Consider the following 6,000-nt stretch of genomic DNA (forward strand, 5'->3'; position numbering starts at 1 on the left):
ACCAAAGACTTTTACATCTACTATGGAGATAGCTTCTACAAGTGAGACTGTGAGCACAATTGCCACATCAATAGCTCAATCATCACTTGTCATCTCCTAGTTGCAAGTATCTTCAATGGAAGTGTTAATCACTTCATCTACCAAGCTACAACCCTCTTTATTAGATCTTGAGTCATCTATTGTAGCTTGTACAGTAAGTTTGCTAGTTTTTTCTATAGTTTTGTCATCCATAGCTTCAACTGCATCAATTTTTGTTCTAGTTAGTACTTTAGTTGTAAATATTCCAATTGGTACATTACCTATTGATACTTCATTTTTGATAAGCACATGAATTTTGGATATAGTTAGCACCTCTCTTAGTTTTCCTCTAGTTAGCTCAATTCAAGTTTTTTCTGCTAGTCCAACTTCATCAACTATTGTAAGCACTAAAGTAAAACCAAAGACTCCACTAAAAATTTTGCTTATTGGTAAGGCAATTGATGAGGATATAGACTTGGACAAGGAAATTATTATACCTAAGATAGATCTGGATACTGCCATAGTTCATGAAATGAGACTGGTCAGTCAGTGTTTAGAGCAAAGAGCAAGGCAGAAACAACTTAGAGATGAGAGAGATAAATAATTCACTGTAATTGTAAATGCTAAAAATATAATTACTGAGGCAATAGGTGTTGATGTGGATTCATCTCAACATATTTTGTTACAATTAGAAGAGGTTTTACAAAAGTTCAATGAGGACACTTCTGGTCAAGAGAAGCTTATAGAAATGGTAGAGAAAAAATTTGATAATAAAGTGGTTGAGCACATTACTCAACACATTGCAACAAAGAAGGTTGAACTATCTTCAATTTTGAGCAATCTTTTAAATTCTTTTACAAATGTAACATCCCTTTTTACCAAGCTATGTGATTTTACCGAGTACACAAAAGAAATAAAGGTAAAATTGAGTAAAATTGATGAAGATTTGAAGGTCAGTACTCAAAAGTTGTAGCTTGACCCCAGTTCAAGCTCTGCACATCACATAAAGATCAGATTCTTGTCAGATATGTAGGTAGAACTATTGAGAGAGGAAGCAAGGATCCCATCTACACTATTAGACATCTAGAACATGGTCCTTCCTATCATGGAAACAATGTGAAAGCACATTTCTTATTCAAAAACATTGATCCATGATAACAATTTTTCTGTAGCAGATCATATGATTGAACTTTTTGCAGAAGTTCGAGTGGCTCTCTCCACTAGCAAAATTTTGCAAGAGAACTAGGATAAGACATTGGCTCTCATTCTTAAGGTACATTTTGAGTTTTTCTCACATTTTGGTGTCTCTGTATAAGTATGATTACCTTTGGCATTATTGTCAAAAAGGGGGAGATTATTGTGAGTAAGAGATAGTAAAAGTCAAAGAGGGAGTAAGAGACAATGGAAAAAATAAGAGAGAATATATTGATATATGTAAAGTGATAAGCTATGTATATACCATGCCATATGTATGGGGGAGATATGTAAAGACATGTAAGAAATCTATATACAACAGGTTTACAAAGATCAATTTTGAAAAATCAAATCCAGTATGTCAGTGTACACAATGTTTGGCTCATAAGTTTTTTTTGTCACTAATGCCAAAGGGGGAGATTGTTGGCATTATATTTTATTTTTCATTAGTGACAAAAATTATTCAATTCTGAATAATTACTGAGTTCATCACTCAATCTATAGTGTATACTGAGCATTCAATGGTTACTTTTTAGATTTATCACTTAAGCAGTTCATACCAAGCATTCCTGAAGCTACTGAGTGAGTGTGCAACCTAGTAGTATCTACCAAGCATACAATGTTTACCAAGCTTCATAGTGTCTACCAAGTCAGTAGTTTCTGTGATGGAAGCCAGTTTTTACCAAGTGATGGAAGTTTAGTGTTTATCGAGTGAAAGCAAGGTAAATGAACGATTCAATTTTTATCGAGTGATAGTATATCTACCGAGTCTCCAATGGTTATCGAGTTCCAAGCTACATTTTGTGATTAGTATGGACCAAGCTTCTACTTCTACTGAGTGCATGACAATGTTGAGTAATGTAGTGGATGTCGAGTATCAGAAGGTTATCGAGTCAGCTTGAAGAACTCAAGTTTTCTACTGTTTGGCCGACTCAGTAATATTTTGTTCACTTGTGTTTTGGCCGACCTTGCAATTGTAATTATTGGAATGATATATATGTAATGTATTATGTCATTTGTAAGATATGAAGATGTTTTAAGGAATGGACATGCAATAAAAGAGAATCAACAACAAAGAAAAGTATTCAGTAAGGTCTACAAGGAGCAGTAAAGATTCATTAGTCACAAGAGGTGATCTGTACTTCAAGGATCTAATTAGAAATCAAGTTGTAAGTAGATCCACTATTTCATTCTAATAGGTGAATCAGTTTTGTGAATGATTTAACAAGGTAGACTTAACAATCTTTGTATAAATCTCCTAATAGAGTGCATACTTCATTGTATGTTTGTAAATCCTCTAACAAGGTGGATCTAGTACTCCAAATTGCTCTTAATAGGGTAGATCATTAGAAGTGATCAATTTAAGCCCTTACAAGCTAACTTCATACTGCAGTAACAAAGTTTTGTGGGTATCATCCCCACCCCAATTTTACTTTCTATTTGGAAGGTTTCTGGGTCACCAAAATTCTATGTTCATGTGTTATAAATGTTTATCTTTCTCATGCATATAGTATATTAGATGAATGAATGATGAATGGATCAAGTATTGAATTGATTTAAAGTTTTTGAGGTTATTGATTCACCCCTCCCCTCTCAGTAACCTAGTTAGTCTTGATTATTTCCAACACTTCTATCTTCTTGTCTTCTTCTCTCATGCATACATGGCTTCCATCATGATGATCCATCCTTGAATTTGCATATTATCTTAGATCCATATTTGTTTTCATATATTAGTATTACATTACTATTACATTTCCTTTCTTGCATTATTAGTTTAGATTTTGCATTGATAGATTATATCTTGTTTTCATGGATTAGGTTTCTTTTCTTGCATTTCTTTGCATTGTTATCATTTAGATTAGTTTGCATTTTCATTTGTATGCATATTTTGGTCCTTGGATCTCTTGTTTCATGCTGTACTTGCATGGGCACAAAACTAGGTCAAACTAAGGACCTCCATTACAAACCCTTGCACTCCATGAATAGAGAGCTATGAGCTACCATTCAAGACCTCATTCTTGAGAAATCTTGGATCTAATGACTCATAGAAGTGTTCCCACATTTTAGTCATACAACTTTATAATGTATATTTTTTTATTATGATTTTTTTAATTGGACACATTTCAAAAATGTGAAATATCTTGATGCTCCCCCTAGAAATCATTGAAAACTAATCTAAAAACAAAACATCATTTTTTCAAAGTGTGTAGAATGGAGTATAGTTTCTAAAAAACTAAGTTGTTTCGAAATTCAATGAACGAGCTAAAATCTATAGCCCAATTAGTACATGCTCATTTTTGACAAAAAATGGACATACATTCAAAAGAAATTACAGTTGAAAGGCTTGAAATGGTTCAAATAAAAAATAAATTATATGGTTATATAGCAAACATAGAGACCTACAATGTCATTTAACCTAATTTTATCAATGCTCAACCATGAGGAAACTTGAAGAAGAGCACACAAGAAAAATCAATCATTTTTTGTATGTTTGCAGCAAAACATGTCTTAGATCAGTTTAAAGACTCCAAACCTTTAGGTTGGATTCATAAGGAAAAACCAAGCCTTAGGCTTGGTAAAATACAAAGCTTTAAATAGTGCATGTGCACTATTTAAATCTTTTAAAAATTTTGGTCTTAATATTAAGACCAAAATTTCAATAGAGAGGGAAGGAGAGAGGTAGAGAGGGTACAAAATGAGAGAGATTAGAAGATGGGAAGAGAGTAGGAGGTGGGAGAGAGAGAGAGAGAGAGAGAGAGAGAGAGAGAGAGAGAGAGAGAGAGAGAGAGAAAGAGAGAGAGAGAGAGTAGGGGATTAGAGAAGGTGGGATAGAGAGAGAGGGATAGAGAGAGAGAAAGAGAGAGTGGGGGATGGGAGAGAAAGAGAGAGAGTAAGGGATAGGAGAGAAAAAGAGAGAGGGATTGAGTGTGTGTGTGTGTGTGTGTATTTGTGAGAGAGAGTAGGGGATGGGAGAGAGAGAATGTGATTGAGAGAGAGTAGGGGGTGGCAAAGAGAGAGAGAGAGAGAGTAGGGTATGGGAGAGAGGGTGAGAGAGTAGGGGATGGGAGAGAGAGTAGAGAGAGAGTGAGAGAGAGAGTAGGGGTGGGAGAGAGAGTAGGGAATGGGGAGAGAGAGAGGGAGTGGGAGAGGGAGAACAAGAGAGAGGGGATCCAAGAGAGAGATAGAGAGAGTAGGGGATGGGAGAGAGAAAGTAGGGGATGCGAGAGAGAGAGTAGGCAGTGGGAGAGGGAGAGCAAGAGAGAGAGAGAGGGGATGGGAGAGAGAGTGAGTGAGAGAAAGAGAGTAGGGGGTGGGAGAATGAGAGATAGAGAGTAGGGAATGGGGAGAGAGAGTGAGAGAGAGTAGGTGGTGGGATAGGGAATGGGAGAGAGAGAGAAAGAGATAGAGGAGAGGGGGGATGGGAGTGTGTGTGTGTGTGTGAGAGAGAAAGTATGGGATGAGAGAGGGGAGAGAGAGAGAGCAAGAGAGAGTAGGTGATGGAAAAAAGAGGAAAAGTGTGAGAGAGAGTAGGGGGTGGCATAGAGAGTAGGGTGAGAGAGGGAGAGAGAGAGTGAGAGTGGGGGATGGGAGAGAGAGAGTAGAGAGGGAGAGAGAGAAAGTCGGCAGTGGGAGAGGGAGTGGGAGAGGGAGAGTGAGAGAGAGAGAGAGAGGATGGGAGTGTGTGTGTGTGAGAGAGTAGGGGATGGGGGAGGAGAAAGAGAGAGAGGGGTGATGGGAGTTTGTGTGTGTGATAGAGAGAGTAGGGGATGGGAGAGAGAGAGAGAGGGGGGGGATGGGAGTGTGTGTGTGTGAAAAAGAGAGAGTAGGGGATGGGAGAGGGGAGAGAGAGAGTAGCCTAAGAGAGAGTAGGGGATGGAAGAGAGAGAGTAGTTTGTGGGAGAGGGAGAGAGAGAGAAAGGGAGTGGGAGTGTGTGTAAGAGAGATTAGAGGATGGGAGAGAGTGTGAGAGAGAGTAGGGGGTGGCAGAGAGAGTATGAGATGGGAGAGAGAGAGTAGAGAGGGAGAGAGTGAGAGTGAGAGAGAGAGAGTGAAAGAGAGAGTAGGGGATGAGAGAGAGAGAGTGAGATAGAGAGTAGGCAGTGGGAGAGGGAGTGGGAAAGGGAGAACAAGTGAGCGAGAGTAAGCAATGAGAGAGGGAGTGGGAGAGGGAGAGTGAGAGAGAGTACAGGATGGGAGAGAGAAAGTAGGTGGTAGGAGAGGGAGTGGGAGAGGGAGAGCAAGAGAGAGTAGGGGATGGGAGAGAGAGTGAGAGAGAGGGAGTAGGAAATGGGAGAGGAAGTGGGAGAGGGAGATAGATAAAGAGAGAGAGTAGTTATGGGAGAGGGAGATAGAGGGGGGATGGGCTTGTGTGTAAGAGTGAGAGTAGGGAATGGGAGAGAGAGAGAGTGAGAGAGAGAGAGAGTAGGTAGTGGGAGACAGAGTGGAAGAGGGAGAGAGAGTTAGGGGGATGGGAGTGTATTTCTATGAGAGAGAGAGTAAGGGATGGGAGAGGAGAGGGGAGAGAGAGAGAGAGTAGCTAGAGAGAGTAGGGGATGGGAGAGAGAGAGTGTAGGTGATGGGAGAGGGAGAGAGAGTAGGGTATGGGAAAGAGAGAGTGAGAGAGATTAGGCTGTGGGAGATGGATTGGGAGAGGGAGAGTGAGAGAGAGAGTAGGGGATGAGAGAGAGAGTAGGTAGTGGTAGAGGGAGAGAGAGGGGGATGAGAGCGTGTAAGAGAGAGAGAGAGTAGGGGATGGGAGAGAGAGAGTAGGCGGTGGGAGAGGGAGTG

The sequence above is a fragment of the Cupressus sempervirens genome, chromosome 9 (assembly GCF_028749045.1).
Source record: "Cupressus sempervirens isolate cs-2001-9-10 chromosome 9, ASM2874904v1, whole genome shotgun sequence".
Classification (NCBI taxonomy): domain Eukaryota; kingdom Viridiplantae; phylum Streptophyta; class Pinopsida; order Cupressales; family Cupressaceae; genus Cupressus; species Cupressus sempervirens.